We start from the raw sequence: 17694 nt of genomic DNA, 5'->3' as shown, positions 1-17694 counted from the left end.
AGGTTAAATGAATATTTTTTAAAAAAACATTTACAATGGTGACTGATACATGTTACTAATAAATGTCAATTTCATTACTATTTTTACTATTGTAAATATTTAAAATATTATCTGAGGCTTTTTCTCCAGATCCCAACCTCCAACCCTTAATTCTGGCCAAATTCCAAGGTTATTATGGTCTAAGTGAAATTATCATCAGAAAGAGTCAAAATAATGATCATATTCTTGTGCTTTAAATTTAAAAGGTTTCAATCTAGATGATAGAAGATGAATTGTGTCCCTTCCCTCTGAAAACATATGTTGAAGTCTTAATTTCTAATACCTCAGACTATGCCCTTATTTAGAAATAGGGTCTTCACAGAATTAAGCTAAAATGAGATCATTAGGGTCTATCCTCACTTGAAATAATGGGTACCTTATAAAAAACAGAAATTTGGACATAGTGATAGATATGCACAGAGGGAGGATTATGTGAAGAGATGCAAGGAAATCATCATGTATATGTGGAAATATGTGGCTACACTATCACAAGCTAAGAAATGTCAGAGGCTATCAGGAACTGAAAAAGGAAAAGGAAGTATCCTTCCCCTTTCGGAGGTGCATGTGTCTTCTGATATCTGATTTTGACCATCTAGCCCCCAGAGCTGTGAGACAATAAATTTCTGTGCTATAAGTTATCCAGTTTGGTACTTTGTTATAGCAGCCATAATATACTGATACCTTGAGTATAAGATAGAAAGATTTAAGAGGAAAACTTGTAGATCCAATTCATTATGACATAGAAAGAAAAATCCAAACAAGCTCTTCTGACTGGAAAGAGAGTTCGTTTAGAAGCAAAATAACCCGACCCAAGTGGATTCTCTGATACAGGAACTGTAGGTATTTTACTCAGTAAAAAGTTGGAAAAATGAGAAGTATGGATATTTTGGTGGAGCAGAGATTGCACTTCACCTGCCTAAAGCCCACAGAGTGCTTTATATCCCTTGGATTGGAAACAGTAGAAAAGAGATGGCTGCCTGGGAAAGGGAGGCGGGCTTTAATCATCCAATTACAACCTGGAGGGAGTGATGCTGAAAAGATGCTACTTGTTTTTATTCCCTCCATTGCCAAGGCCAGGATCAAAAGTTAGCTGAGAGGAAAGGCTGTTGAATCCTGAGATAAATAATAGTTGTAAATAAAGGATGTTGCCCTGTAAAGATGAAGGAATGTTGTTCTGGGGCCAAATGGAAGTGTGGGTGCATTGTAGATGTGGAGGGATGGTAGTGTCCATGGATCAGACCAGATTCTAGACCTCAGTGAATGTTCACATAGGAAGGGGAAAGGCCAGGGATCACACTGTGAATTCTCCATCTATGTAGGTTTTCCTGAACTTACATCAGTCTCCATGAGAAGAGATGGAAAAGGAAAATCATGCACGGGTTTAGTGTAAAGCTGAAATCATTGGGAAGAGCCTCAAGTGATTCACTTTGACTAGACTTTATTTTTCTGCCATCAAGCAAAGTGTGGGCTATAATTAAAAAGTAAGTAAATAATGTTTCCCAAGCACATTGCTGAAAATATGTTGTCAGCTATATTTGTCTCTCTTTGTTACAAGTAAGCTGCTTAAAATGACAGACACTGTATGTTTCTATCTTTGTCTTCAAAGCTAATATAATTCTTGACTTAGTTGTTGTCTGTCCATGCAGTCGTTCCATCAGTACAACTGTATTTAGTTTTTTTTTTTTTTTTTTTTTGTAAATTATAGTTGTTTGCTTGAAAATAAATTGAAAAGTCAAATGAAAAAATCACACTTGGATTGAGAAATCTCTTAACAGGTAAAAATTTTCACTTTCATTATGTAGTGTATGTTTTAATATCATTATAAAATATGTTTTCTTAAGTATTTAAAGACCTACATATTAAAATTCATCTGAATTATCTTCTTTAGGATGAATTCCAAAAATTCCTAGTGTTGTACAAATACACCTTGTTATAACCAATGATCTAAATTAACTAGGCTTTACCAAGGTAAAGGATATTTTTGTAGTTTCTGGTAAACATTTTAACATAAAACAACATAAAAAGACTCTTCTCGAAAATTTATTATATTTTTTTTCTAAAAGTCCCAGTGACAAACTTTGAAAATAATTCACACGATGAAGAGAAAATATTTTCAGAAAATCAAAGAAGGCCATAGAAGAGATCTTACAAAACTCTACATACAAGATATAAGGTAGCCTATAAGTATCATTTCTGAATAGAAATTTGAAGATTAAAAAAAAAACCTTTTAGCAATTTATCAGTGAAAGAAGTTTCCAAATTTATAAAACTTAAAAAAAAAATCTGCTAGTGATTTTAAATAACTGGGTATGCAAAAGGGTCTCTTTGTACATACTCAGGTGTGGCAGACAGACTACATTTTTTGCAACTTGGGAAGTGTTACCTTCCTTCACCTCACTGCTGTCATCTTGTTCACGACGTTTCCACACAGGTTTACCTTCTCCCTAGATAGAGAATAATGGGAGTGTTCTGCCTTTTGTTCGATTTTGCAAGTCTGCCAGTAGATGGCGGTACCACGCTGGGTGCTGCCAGCCATTCTTTTTCTTTCTTTCTTCTTCTTCTTTTTTTTTTTTTTCAAAGCTGTTTTCTGATATATGTTGGGTACCATAGAGTGAATCTCAGAACAGGAAGCGGAGGCATAAGCAGAGAGGATTCTGGAAAGGTCTCTTTGTTTTCTTGTCCACAGAGAAAGCAAGAAAAAAATTGTAATTAATTTGCAAGCCTCTGTGGCCAAATATCTGAAGAACTGCAGGGGAAGGCGTGTTACAGTCTAACCATCTTGGATGCTGGGCTTTGTTGTGCTCTGATTCCTAAGGCTTTCTATCAGGTAAGCTGACAAAACATTTAATTTTTTGCACCATGTAATCTAGCAAGCAGGTCATTTTTCTCATTTTAAAATCATCTTCGTGTTATTTTTAATACAAGGTTTAAATATAAATTACAAGAACCAAATGCATCATTTGATGTGTAAACTGCTTACTATTCTTTATCTTTCAAAAGAAATAGAGCCTGTGTCTATAAATGGTGACTTACAGTACAGACTAGGCATTAATGATCTTGTGTTTTTGAAACATGCAGATGCTTATTATTCATTGTATTCAGAGAAAATATAGTTTATTACACTTAAAGCAAACCTAATGGATTTTATGGCTGTATCTCACCTATTTAAATGTTCAGTGTGTCCTGTTTCTTTATACATCAATGTACAGTGACATTGGAGCTATATTTTTTTATGCTTTAGTCTTTTATTTAGTAGCTTTGGAGAGGCCATGCATATAGGAGTGATAACAATACAGAGGTGCTTGTCTGTTAGAGACACATTATCATTTTTCTCCAAAATCTGTTTTTATAGAGGAAAGGAGATCACCGATACTAATCATTACAAAGAAATTTAATCTTCAATAATAAAATGATCTCTATGTGTTCCATAATGTGCTATTTCCTTTTCTTTTAGTATATTCATCTTATGTTAAATATTTACCTTTTAATTCACTGATTTAAAGGGTATTATATCTTCTGGGTAAATAGTCCCATAAGCTTGATATATTTCTGTTTATTTTTCTCTATGTGGATTTAATGATTGGTTATTATTTACCAGGAAGAGCCATTTAATCCAAAAGGACAATAATTTATCTATGGTCTATATTTTCTATAGGTGTCTTTAAAATATTTTTATACCATAACCATCAGTGTTTCATTCAGCCAGCAATTATATATTTAGAATAGAAAATTGTGGACAGAAATTCTGTGGGTAATAATTGAAATACAAGTTTTTTAAATGATAAAGGCTTTTTAATGTATACAACAGGTAGTGCACTGTCACTTATGAGGACAAAGATAAAGGCATACGTGCTTGTAGGAATTTGTATGGAAGCGTCTCATGGCATTTGCTCCAAATAGTGTCTGCCCTTTATGAAATAAAGACCTATGATTTCAACCTGGGTTTCTGGTCACTGCTAGCTGAAAGGGCCTTAAAAATAGAATTGGAGGTGTCTGGACCATAATTTCTAATAATATGGTAAAAAACTGAGATCTCAAGTAACAATTTACATTGAATGGCACTAACACTCCCCCTAAAAGCATTTTAAAATAGTGATTGCCTCTGTGGAAAGCCCTGGTCTTGTGTATTTTAGAAGAACTCCTACTATAGGACATAAAGAAAACTGTTTCTTTGGAAAGGGTTCTTAGAAATAAATGTGAATTGGCTTGAGGGTATTGTGCTGTACAACGTGCTGCCCCACAGGTGACTGATGTGAGTAACTTTGTTCTCCGTAAACAACAGAGCTGGTTGATTGAGGTGGTTTACATTTATGAATGGGTGTTTGCATTTTGGCCCTGAATGTTGCCCTTTTCTCCCTTAGTTGCAATAATCTCTTGGTTGTTCATCTGTATGTGTAGTCAGAACGAAAAAGCAAATGCACCAGACAGACTCTTCACAAAATGTGCCATTTGAAATTTTGATAGAAATTAAATGACATATAAAACAAGTTTGATTATAAGAATCTATCTGTGATTTCATTTGTAAGGTCAAGAATGATAGTGTCATTTTTTCATATAATAGAAACAGATTGGGCTCTGAAGTGGAGTTTTGAGGATCTGGTTCAAGTTCTGCTACTAATGAGCTTTGTTGCCTCAGAAAAGACACCATGTATCACTGAAGTACATTTTCCTTCCTGTAAAAGATGGGAATTGAAATCAAAGATAATATACGAAGACCCTTTTCCTTTTAAAATTCTTTTATTTCTCCCTTAAATATAATCTAAGACACATTTGGCTCTCACTGAGCTGCATATTACAATGAAAGGTGTAATAAGCATGAGGATAGAGAAACAGAGATGTTTTGGTGGTCCTTGGTCAGTTTCTTCTGTGTGGAAAGAAGTAGGGAGCAATATGGAGAAGTGGTTAAGAGAAAGAGTGTGGCGGGTTGAATCCTTGCTCCAGTGTTCCTTGACAAAAACGTTTAAGCTTTCTGAACTTCTAATACATCATCTGTAAAATGGTAATAATAATGCCTACTTACAAGAATGGGGAGAGGAGATAATGTCTATTTGGCGTATAGTATAGAGCGTGGAACATGATTACTGCCTCCTTCTCTCTGTCTGCACCTCGACAAACACCCACCGAAAGGAACAGGTATCACTGTTAATGTTAGTGCCAGTGGTAAACTACCTTCTGCCACAACAGGAAGGTTAGAATGAAACTGCCAAGAACTTCTGTAGCTGAACAGTGAATAATTCTCATCCTGGAAGATCGCCCTTGCTGAAACAACAGCAATAAATGTGTTACCTATAATAATGCCAATTAGCGGCAACATTCTGGGCGCTTTCTGGAGAGTTCATAGAAGTCTGTAATACCTTCTCAAAGACAGTTCTATCTGTCCAAATATATTATCATGAACTCTGTTTCTATGCCTTTTTCTTTTTTAACAAAATAGAAACAAGGAGATTGACCGGTTTGCTTCAATAGATATTACATGTTCAACAAAAGACCTCTGGGACGATTCACAGACGCAGTCTAGGTTTCATCCAAAGTCAAATTTAAACGCCAAATAATTTCTACTGTGAGCATCAGATCACAGAACCTAAATCCTGGAAATGTCTTGGCTATGTGATCAACCCACTAACTCTTTGCTGTTTAAATCCGGTTAATGGTACAATGGAAGGTAGAAAGGTGAACCGAGACTGATGAAATTGTTGATATACTGCAAAATCCCTGTTTCCCTCCAAAGATTTTCTCTAAGAGCAGCTGTGTGTTCCTGACAGCTGTGTGCTACTGGATCTCTGGGAGCTAGGCCTTTTAGCACCCCAGGCCTCCTAATCCTTCCCCTCAACCACCCTGGGCCTCTTTAAACTGATTCAAGTAACTGTGCTGTCAGCTTCATCTTCATGGCAGCCCAGATGACTTAATGGATTCATGATTAGACAGATCTGAGAGACCTGAGAGCTCTCGAAGCTTGGAAACAGGAGGGTGAAGGTTCAGTCAGACTAATGCTGTGCTTGGATTTGCTGCTGGTCATCTCTGTTGATTCTAGGTCACTCCTAGCTCTTGAGCATACATAAACATAAGCATGCAAAGACAAGCTTTCCTTTCACTGAAGAATGAACTTGTGAATAGACAGTGAAATTTTTTTGCACTAATGGCTGTGCAGATTACTATTTTCTGGTCTCTCATGTATAGAAACATTGAGAGTTCACTGAAGGTTGGGAATTAGTCTTTAACTTGTCACCTAAAAGTACATTATTCATTTCTACCATAATTTTGATGGTCATTTTACTGGTTTTCCAAAACAATGAGGATTAATAACGCACCTACTTCTGAAATATAATTTAAGACATTGACACTTCACTTCTATATTTTTAGTTTCTATTTTTTTTTACCTTTGACTAATTTTAATTCTAGATTATCTTTTTTTGTCCATTTGAATTTTGCCCCATAAAAAAATTTTCCTAGAAAATCAATATACAATGTGGACATCTGAATTACTGATATGAAGGTGATTGTTCTTTGAGGTAGTCATAAAATTTGGGAAGGAAGAGAGCCAGTCATACTGTTGCTTTGTCTTACAAGTTCACACATTTGTCTTTGATCAGGAGTCTACTTTTGTAGTTTGGCTTTAAATAACAATATTTTTCTCTCCAGAGTGAAGTTAACACATTCTTTAGTTACATTTTAATGAGTTATAACAAGTTGTAGACACTAATTTCAGAGCAGAATAGGGCTAATTTTCATTTACTTAATAATGCAGCAATAAATAAAATATTTCTGTCCTGCTACACAAAGACATACTTTGTTCTTTGAACTGCCCCAGCTCTTTAGAGATCTGAAATTTGAATCTAGATCTAGACATATAATTAGACACAGGAGAATCCTTTAAAATGAATATGAGTGCCTGCTCAGCGGGATACCACAAATTTTAATGTGCCAAGTATTTACTGATTGATTTTTTTATGTCCCATCTTTTTCTTCTCTGAATTTGAAGTGGTAAAAGACCTTATGGAAAGAATTTTCAGGAAGTTTTTGTCTAAGATATGCAAATAAAGAACAACTGCAAAATAGCTCACAAGCAGGTTGACAATATTAAAATTCAGTTCACATAAACATGCTAGGAAATGATTATTCAAGGGAATTTTCAGGGACTGTGTAAGCTCAGATAACTTTGGAAAGTCCAGAGTTATTTCTGTACTAAATGAGTTAAGCTTTAGTCCTTTCAGAGACTTTATATAGTGAGACCTTCATGTGATTAAGCTCTGTGCTAACCAAAGAAGGAGAAATGAAGGTCCCTGAATTATTGAAGAGTGTTTTAATATTGTTTTATTCAATGGGTGAATTCAAAGATGGGAAGTCACTCTTTAAATAACTTTGGCCATTTTCTGCCAAGAAGTTCCCTTTTGGGAATTGTAATCTCCTGATGGTCAGAATATACTTTATTCTTATTTGAGTTGTACAGAACATTTTGTGCTTTTTCTTTCCCAGGAGCTTGAACTACAATAATTCACTAAATCACAACTCTTACTGCTAAAATGTGACATTGTGCTTCTGGAGTAGAACACCAGCATATTGGTGCATAAGGTTTAATAGGACGTGTTTTGTGAGCTTAGCCTCTATTTGCGAGTTGGTCATCTATTTGTTACTTTCTCTGTCTCCTTGGTGCTTCTGCTTGTGATGTTTACTTTTCTTAAGTTATTTTTCTTTGCCCTAACCAAAGAGGTCTGAAGTATTCTGGGCATTTTTTTTTAAACATGGAATTACGGTTGGAAATGACCTTGAAGAATAAGTTATAGAGGAAACAAATCCAAACTCCTACAGGGCCAAGTGAATCAGAGAAAAATGAATGGAGCCATTCAGGCTGAAAACTGAAGAACCAGAAAACTCATGCTCTTGCTAAAAAGGGGAAGTTCCCTCTCAGAACCTAAATTGGTGAATGCAATGATTTTTCTGAAAAACCTGAGAAGTCCAGAATTTTAGTAGAAATCTCCTCTTGTTGAATGTGGTCATCTATTGAACTTAATACTGGGCAGATCTGATGCAACATGGCTATTGGCAGAATCCAGTCACAGTGTGGCCAGTTTCTTTTTCTCAATCCAACCAATATTCTTGCCAGTGAGGGAAAAGAAACTTTATGGAAAGGAAATGGCTTGACCATATTTGGAGGCACAGCTCTGCTGGAACTCAGGTTTCTTATCTAGTACTCTAGCCTCAACCTGTTGCCAACCCTTTCTCTATCTCTTCTTTTCAAATTCCTGAATAGTCCACACATTACCTCCCAGGATTCTGTTTTTTTCCTGCTAACATTTATATCACCACAGAAGTTTAGTTAACATCATAGATCCTTCCTTTTCTTTCTGTTGCTATTAAGGCTTCCCTTGCTGTTGATATCTTGTTCCTGATGTGTTAGTTGGTTCCATATATTATATCTTCACACCTGCTGTATTCTGAAACTATTGAGATTTATCTTTAAAGTTGAAAACTTATAGATACATAAGTCCTTTATCTGTGAAACTGAAAAATGTTGTTGATAGAATATTTACATATCTTCCAGACCTATGTGGCCTCAAAGTTCTAATACTTTATATTATCTTAATCATTGTCAATAATGACAACAATTAAAGTAAATTCCTTCTTGGTGCTTCTGTCTCTTTATTTACAGTACTAGGGATTGAACTTGAACATGCTAGTCAAGTGCTCTACCAATAAGCTACATCCCCACCTGGCCTACTAAATGATTTCTCTCTCTCTCTCTCTCTCTCTCTCTCTCTCTCTCTCTCTCTCTCTCTTTCTTTCTCTCTCCCTTTATGTAGTGCTGGGGATCAAACATAGAGCTTCATGCATGCTGGGCCAACACTCCACCACTAAGCCACTGAGCTATACTACCAGCCCCCCAAACCCGTTCTTACTGTTCGTTTTTAACAACTGCAACAAGTTCTACTATCAATCCTTACATATTTACTCATATAGACTATTAGCATTGGAACAAAAGCAAAATTGTAATTCATGATCTTATTGTGAATCTTCCATTGACATAAAACGTGGGTAACTTTTGATAAGAATACAAATCAAACACATGTACTTGGAATAAGAACTTCTTGGCCAATAAATAAGAGGTCAGAAAGAAAAAGCCAAATGACCTAAGAAAAAATTTATAAAACTTTAATAATCGAAGCGTGACAGGAAGATTAAAAACTACCAGCTTAAAGGAAAAAAGGTACACAGACATTCTGAGGGAAAACAGAAAGTGGTACAACACCAGGAGCTCATTCAGAGAGGCCCACAGCTGAGGATGCACATTAGAATCACTTGGGAAGCCCAGAAAAGAGCAATGTTGGCTCCACTGTCTACCAATTCTGTTAGGCTCTCTGGGGCTGAGCCTGGGTGTCAGTGTTTTGTTTAAAGTTCTACAAAAAGAGTTCAAATAGACAACCAGGTTTGAGAATCAATTGACTGGAGGAAGGTGGAGAAAAATGAGAGAAGCTAATGAAAATGTAGCTGAAGAAGTGAAGGATAGCTGACAAATCACTTTTGAAAAAATTTCAAAATGCTAAGAGTAGGCATCTGTTAAGTAAAGGTATTAAGATACTTAAGAAATTAAACAAAAAATACACTCATAGGAAAGAAGCAATAGAAAAGAACAAGTTGGTGTTTATTCTCTATGTTTAGCAATTTTATACTTCAAATAGTTGATTTCTTACACCTAACCCTTTTGAGCCAGGTGCGGTTTATGGTATATTTTCAAAGTAACCATCCAAACAATTGTACATACTTAAGTAAGAATCAGTAAATTTCAATTTATATAATCAAGAATTCACCCTTGTTTTTCTTCTGTATATAAATTGTTGTCTTGAGAATTAAGTCTTAAATAATCAAACAAGAGCAAGTCTATTGAAAGACACTCTGAATTTCCAGATTATCCTGGACAAAACACTTAATTTCCAGTATTTTTCAACTGTAATCTTTGGAAGATTTTAAAAAGGCAGTTTTTGTAAACTGCAATTTTTTTAAAAGCCAAAAATGCAATTTAAGAATACGTTTTCAAAGAGTTATATTTGTTAGATGGAAGTGAATTAACCTAGTGGCTAAGTAGAATTAATAATTAATTTCACTCCTTAAAAGGAATTCCATTATTAACGTGAGTCAGCGTCTTCAGCTCCTTAAGGAGACACTTCCTGGGTTAACACCTCCGTTGATTTTCCTCGTTGGTTTCCCCACAATCCTTTCCACAGTTGGGGAGGAAACCATGGGAGCCATTAATAAAACAATCCTTTATGTCCTTGAGAGCAGATTCCACCCTAGTCTTTCCTTCAGAGGATCATCATTTAATATGACTATTTAACTAGCCTTTCATTACCATCTCTAACATTCTGTCAGTCTGGTCAGTAATATTATCATCATATAGACAAGATCTGTAAAATCTCAAGATGGGAATATCTATAGTTTGAAGCAGTTTCCTGGTGCTTCTATGGCAAACAGAAGGAACACAATATCATGTTCAGGGCCAGCATTATAATAAATGTCTAGGACACAATGTTTGGTTCTCATACTGAGACCGATCACTTACTTAAAAAAAAAATACATCCTCCCACAATACACAAAATATTTGGGCAGTCCACAATGAAAATATAAATGATATGACAGTCATATATTCATAAGGATGAAAGCCTGAAAAGGTTCAAATAAGTATAGAGACTGAATAGTTTATTATTGATATGACCATTCCCATCCACCAACTTGGTGATAACCATAGGAGTGAACTTGATCCTTTTGGGGAAAGCTTTCCAACTTTTTACCAGTACATTTTGAGAAAGAAAGCATAATACTGAAGAGTTAATTAAAAGTGGCAGCACAGGGCTGGTGCTATAGCTCCGTGGCAAAATGCCTGCATAACACGCGTGAGGCACTGGGCTCCATCCTTAGCACTGCATAAAAATAAATAAAATAAAGGCATGCTCTCCATCTACAACTATAAAAAAAAATTTTAAAAAAGCGGGAGAGCAAATCAAATATGATGCAGATCTTCATGTAAATTAACACAGAAGAGTAAAGAACCACAACAGTGGTAAACTACCTCTTGTATACATTTGTAAGATATGATTTTTTACTTGGTAACTTAAAATTATCCTTAGTCATTGTCAGACACAAGTCTTTGAATGTCCCACTAAAGGCACCACAATGGTGTCAGTTTTCAGACAACACTCTGAAATCAATTTAACCAGAAAATAATAAATACTTTTTCAACAATCCACAACTCTCAGGAAAGTTTGGGGGAAGTTTTATGCATAACAAAATATTTTCTACTTAGTCTCTTAATTTCTTTCTGAATAAAAAATTTGAAGACTAAATATTTAAGCCATAAAAGGGGCATCTGATGTGGGAACTCTCTGTACTTTCCAATCAATTTTTCTGCAAACCTAAAATAGCTCTTAACAAAAAGACTCTATTAATTTTTTAAAAGGAGGGGGAGCACTTGAAGAATGAGCAACTTCAATGTCCCATTTGCACAGACAATTTTGTTAGAACCCTGAATCACCCATGTCCTTGAAGAGACACCTGGCACTGGGTAGGGTATCTATGCTACCTGGCTTCTTTCCCCTTCTGCTCATCTTAGTTTTCTCAACTTTGCTGCCCTCTCTAGCCAGTGTGCCTCACTTACTAGATCCTCTACCCTTGGAAAGGTGGAGACAGGCCGCTCTTTCTGGCTTTTGTTAGCAATTTGGTCGCTATAATCCCTGTTTAAAATAAAGTTTTGCATCAATGTAATTTTCCCTTACCTTGTAGAATTGTGGCTCTTCTTTGGCTTCAAAAGAATTGAGCATTGAACAGCATCCCTCCTGCCTTTATGCGCAGAGACCTTCCACTCTGCGCTCCCTGCTGCAGTAAGTGGCATCATCACACCTAAATCAGGGCAGTGTACGCAGTCCCTCGCTCTATTTTGGTACCAATGATATGCTCCATGACTAAAGGAAAAACACGGACTCTCTGGGTCCTGGATTCAGATCCTAGCAATAACTTTTTTTCCCCCCCTTGCATTATCTTTGTTTCAATAGGCCATATTTTAAGGGGAGATAACCAAGGGTCTGGTTACATTTCACGGAAAATCACCCTTAAAATTTTGTAGTTTTAAAAAATTGCACTTTGCATAGTTCTAAGATGAGATTTTTTTTTTAAATTCTTGATGGACCTTTATTTTACTTATTTTTATGTGGTGATGAGGATCAAACCCAGTGCCTCACATATGCTAGGCGAGTGCTTTACCACCGAGCCACAACCCAGCTCCAAAATTTTTTTCAACAATACCATTTCATGAGCAAATCAGGTATATAGAATTGAATATCTATAATTAGAAAGGATTCAAGAGATAGTTCTTTTCAGCAATCAGCCTTCAACCTATGCTCTATTCAAGGCATTCAATTATTTATTCATGAAAAACAAGTTTCAATTTGAGATAGAGAGGACCTATGCAAGCATCCAGTTTATCAAAGTCTTCTAAATTTAAAGATATCCTTTAATAGGTATAGCCCTCCCACCTTAGTACCATGATTGGTGAAGGATCCAGTCACCCTTGTTCAAGGTTTGGGATATTGCTGTGCCTTCAGACTCTTCTTCATGAGGAGATAAATACAGAGTCAAGTCCGGACACTGACCTGGAGTTTTAGTGATAAAAGAAGCACTATAAATTAACTGGTCAGTTTCCCTCTGATCCTTTCATTTATTGCAGATGTGGACACTACACACCTGAGATCTTGAGTGTTCAATATATCACAGCAAGTGAGAGCAGAGGCAAGTCTAGAATAAAGGTTGCCTAAATTACAACTAGTTTCCCCTTGCCCTCTCTCTCTCTCTCTCTCTGTCTGTCTCTCTCTCCCATCTTTTTGTTAAATCCTGTTTCTAAACAGCATGGGGCAGGGGCATGATTTTCTGATGTGTCACCCTGTCTTCTGGGGCACCTCTTGAGGTGACCTGCCTATTCACAGGATGTGCTTAATACGCAAGGCCTCCTCCTGTGGTTACAGTTGGGTTTCCACTAATGAAGAATCACATGACAGATGAAATCCAGAATCTCCTACATCACCCTGTGCTCCAGTGGAGTTTACCACCAGCACTGATCTGTGGGCAGTGATTGAAACCTTTCTTGCTCCATGCTACATAAATCCTAGCCCTCTGTATTTTAAACCTCTAAGGAAGTGCAGATAATTTGTGGAGGGGTCAACACTACCGTCTGGAAGAAATGCAAGTTGTACCTCAAGATCTTAGTTCTAAATTGTCCTCAGGTTGCCAAGATAAAAAAGGCAATCAACTCTCAGCACTCAGTTGTGAAAACAGTGTGCTGTCATTTTGATTACAGTTAGTAAACAGTCTGTGTTTGCCTGGGAAGAAACTGCCTAAAGCACACCAGCAAGCAGGAGAACTGAGGCTGAGGGCCACTCCCAGGGCTCGCTCTTATGGTTGAGGATAAGGTGGATCCAGGATTGGCTATCAGTCTGAGAATGCTGTTTGCTTTCTATTTGTCATAGTGCCAATCTGCTTCAAAATAGAAAGCTTCCTATAATTCTGTTATAGTCAGGTTTAAATGTGAGCTTTACTCCACTGCACACACACACTTACAAAATGTTTTCTTAAGGACAGAGGAGTTTTTTACATTGTAGTATTTCTTCATCCAAAATCCTATAACCTAAGGATAAAAGCAAGGATCTTAAAAAAAAAATAGAAAACTGTCAATACAGAGAGACCTCTTCCCTTTTGGAGCACCTATAATAGGAATTGCCCTTTTATAAATCATGCATTTGTTCAATTGTGGAGGAGGGTAATGGAGTAGGGGAAGATTTATATAAAAGTGGCACCTCCTATGGAAATATAATGAGACCCACATATGTACTTTAAAATTTCCTAGGTGCTAACATCAAAAATAGGAAAAGGAGAACAGAATTTTTATTTCATTAGTGATGAATTTTATTTAAGACCATATGCCCCAAATATTATCATCTCAAAATTTGGCACCAACTCAAATTCTAAGTGCATGGTTTCAACATGTGGTCAGTGTATATCACATTGGACAGAAATTTTGTAGAATTTGTTTTAGGTAATTATGTTCAACAGATATCTAATAATTTCCCACTTACTGTAGTGAGTAGTCAATAGATAAGCTCTTATCTTCAAGGAATTTAGCAGTAATTATAGAAACAATAAGACACTTACTCAATAACAATAGAAGACAGAACATTATAAGCCATGGATGAATTTTAAGGATAATATAAGTGAGCCAGGAAAGTTCAGGGCAAGGGGAAATTACTTATGACTCAGAATTGGTGTATGATGGCCTTGGAGTGTAGGCAGGATTTTAAAAAGCAGTGATTGCTGGCTAATGATATACTAGGCTGGGGGAACATTTTTGAATGCCAGAGACTGGGGAATTTTAGGGAATGGCACATACATCACTTTGACTAAAGAAGAGCATAGAGACAGAGTATGAAAGACAGAGCCAGAGAAGAATATTGGTAAAATTGTTTTCAAGGCTTTGGATACTTCTTCCAAAGGAAAATATCATTGAAATTGGAAAAAAACATTTATTATAAAATATTAAATTTATGTGGCCTTGGACAGGGTACTTCTCTTCTCTGAACTTTAAGTTTTTCTTATCTGCAAAATGAGGACACCAAGAGTATTTATCATATATGATCATTGTGAATATTAACTGAAGTATTCAGAGCCTGGAATACAGCAAGTGCTTAAGCAGTGTTCTATTACTATTATTATTACTTCTTTAAGATATTTTGGTGTCGGGAATATTTTGAGTGAAACATTCAGTTCTCTGCTTTATTTTGAAGAGAGTCTGATAAATTAAAGAATTATACAACTATCTTTGAGGTAGACAGGATTTTAGGTAGGTAGGTACTGGGGATTGAACTAGGGGAGCTTTACCGCTGAGATATATTCCCAGCCCTTTTCTGTTTTTGAGAAAGTGTTTTGCTAAGTTGTTGGGGCTGGCCTCAAACTTCTGACTGAGCTTGCTGAGTCACTGTAATTATAGGCTTGTGCCACAGCACCCAGCAAACAGGATTTTAATGTATGTATTTTGATCAAGATTAAACAGGAATATATTATTAGGGCATAAGATACTTATTGGGAACTTGACTTTCTTGTTGCTACATTGAAAGATTTTATATTTTATTGACCTAATGGTTGCATTGTGAAAAAACTAAGTTACCTTATTTACTTAACCAATTCCTCATTACTGGATATTTCAGTTTTTACTAGACATTGCTATCATAAAATATGTTCCCATAAATAGCTTACATGACTTTCAAAAAGGGTGGGATAAATATTCTAACAGTAAATCTAAAAAAATTATCAAAATTTGTTTGAAAAAACGAAATTAAATATTTCAGTGAGTCAAAAATATTTGTTGAGCACCTACTACGTTTAGGGACATGGGATTCATTGTTGAATAAAATGGGATTCCCCAAAATACTCCTTTGAGTTTTATGTATCATCTAAGAGAGACAGAAAGTGAATAGTGAACACTATAAGTAAATTATGTCATATAATATAAGTGATTTAGAATAAAAAAAGGCAAGGAAGGTAGATAATTGGAAAAGAAATATGAGCAGTTCTCATGAAGAAGGGAAATTTTGTCAGTACTTGAAGAAGGTGAGTTGATCATTCAGCTTACTAGAGGAAAAGCATTCTGGGGTGAAAAACCTGTGAGTACTTCCAGGCGCTTGGAGACAGGACAACCAGAGCCAGTGAGTGAGGTAGGAGCAGAGGAAAGCAAGGTAAGTTCAACTAACTAGCTGAAAGGGGGGCTCACAATGACTTGCAGGCAAGTGTAAGGATTTTGGACTTTTTTTCCAGCTAGCTACTAGGGGCTTCTGGGCAGAAGAATGACAAGATCACTCTGACTGGTAAGATGAAATTAGGTAATACGGGAGTCAGTTTGAAAGCAGGGAAATAGAAAGCTACTGCAGCCCTCTCTGAAATACTGCCACAAATCACTTCAAGGTTCAGGTTCAGAGGAGTTACATCAAGGACATTAATGAATGAATAAATGAGACTGCAGAAGCCATGATTGTCATCCTTGAGAAATCACTAAAATGAGAGCAGCATGACCCATATGAATGTTTCTAACTGCAAAAATACAAAATGTTCGATTCCTTAAGCTAGCAGTGGTGGCAATGGGGACCCTGGGCATCTGCAGCACTTGTGCACTTGCTAGAAATGCAAATCTGAGCCCCACCCCTAGCTGCTACTGACAGGCAACTTTAGGGTGGGGTCAGGAAAGCTGTGTTTTAACAAAAGCCCTCCAGGTAATCCTGATGCTAAATTTTAGTAATCACTGCTATAAACCAGATGGGTAAAACTAGATGGACAGAAATATCCTTTCCAGGTTGAGGATATTGGGCTTCCAAGATTTTATTGTAAAATTAGTTCTTGAAAAAATGGGTTATTTATAAGAAGTGTATACTCATGCTTCAGAACAAATAAATTATTTTAATCACATACTTACAAGGATTTATTTTTAAGTATATCACACTTCTCTAAAAAAGTGACGTAAGCTGGTGTATTACTAGTTGTCTACAATTTGCACAATAAGAAATTCAAGACAAGGAAAATGAAAGAAATATATGTGATAAGTGCATTAAAGACTGTGAGTTAATGAAATTACTTTTTAAAAAGGTACATTTAGTTCTGAGTCCCCTAGGCTCAACATTTTTAGAGTAAAGGTAGGAATGAGGCCCAGCGTGATGGGGCACGATTCACTAGAGATTAATTCCAGCAACTTTTTACAGGAAACAGCTGGTATCACTTACCCTTTTTCGAGTAAAGCTTTGATGATGCTCTTAGAGCTACCACTTCCTCAATTGTGGAATAAAGAACTTCTAAATTACTGAAATGATGAAATTCTAATCTCAAAGAAAAGCTAACCAAAGAAAAGTAATTCCAGTGGCTCAGGAGGCTGAGGTAGGAGGATCGTGAGTTCAAAGCCAACCTCTGAAAAAAGCTAAGCACTAAGCAACTCAGTGAGACTCTGTCTTTAAAATAAAAATACAAAATAGGGCTGGGGATGTGACTCAGTAGTTGAGTACCTCTGAGTTCAATCTCTGGTAGCCCCCCCAACCCCCCAAAAAAATCAAACGTAAGAATGAATTTTGTACAGCATAAAGAAATATCAGATTCTAAGGTAACAGACCACCATGAGGTGGTCAATTTGCTAAAAGAAGACTTGCTGAAGCACATGAGGAGTGGATGTTTGACTTCTTTCCTAGACAGCATTCTAGTATTGCATGATATTTCGGTGATTTGGCCAAGTTACCTGCTTGTCATTCTACTATCACGTATATCTAAAATGAAAAATAAAAAAATCAATCGTAAAAATAAGTAAATAAATAATTGGAAAAAAATTAATTTCCTGCTTGATAAAGATATTTATTGAGCAGGCAGTAGATGGGACTGTTTTCTAGTTATAAGGGTTGAGGAAAGTGGACCCTTCCTTGTGTGAATCACTGTTAGGGACTTGAGGGCCAGGCCTGTGAGCTCTGTGGTGAGCAGCCTTGAATCTGTTTTAGCCCTTGCACAGAATGCTAAGGAGGCAGTTGTATAGTCCACTGCATGAGAGAAAATGGTTTTGATATGAAAAATTCTGAAACAGGTATATGGCATGGTCAG

At 36.2% G+C, this 17694-nt stretch overlaps 1 protein-coding gene across 5 annotated transcripts in view; it reads left to right on the top strand.

Moving 5' to 3' along the window:
• Positions 1-2627: 2627 nt before the first annotated feature.
• Scn3a (sodium voltage-gated channel alpha subunit 3) overlaps positions 2628-17694 on the top strand; it is a 116312-nt gene continuing 101245 nt past the window's right edge. For all 5 annotated transcript variants that reach the window (XM_046447580.2, XM_046447575.2, XM_046447587.2 and 2 more), the window contains exon 1: positions 2628-2866. The gene's annotated coding sequence lies outside the window, so the exon portion shown is untranslated. The remainder of the gene's footprint in view (positions 2867-17694) is intronic.

Source organism: Marmota monax, unplaced genomic scaffold, assembly GCF_021218885.2.
Source record: "Marmota monax isolate L192 unplaced genomic scaffold, Marmota_monax_Labrador192_F-V1.1 WCK01_AAM20220418_F8-fsc00007, whole genome shotgun sequence".
In the NCBI taxonomy this organism is placed as follows: Eukaryota; Metazoa; Chordata; class Mammalia; order Rodentia; family Sciuridae; genus Marmota; species Marmota monax.
This window is presented reverse-complemented; position numbering and strand designations above follow the sequence as displayed.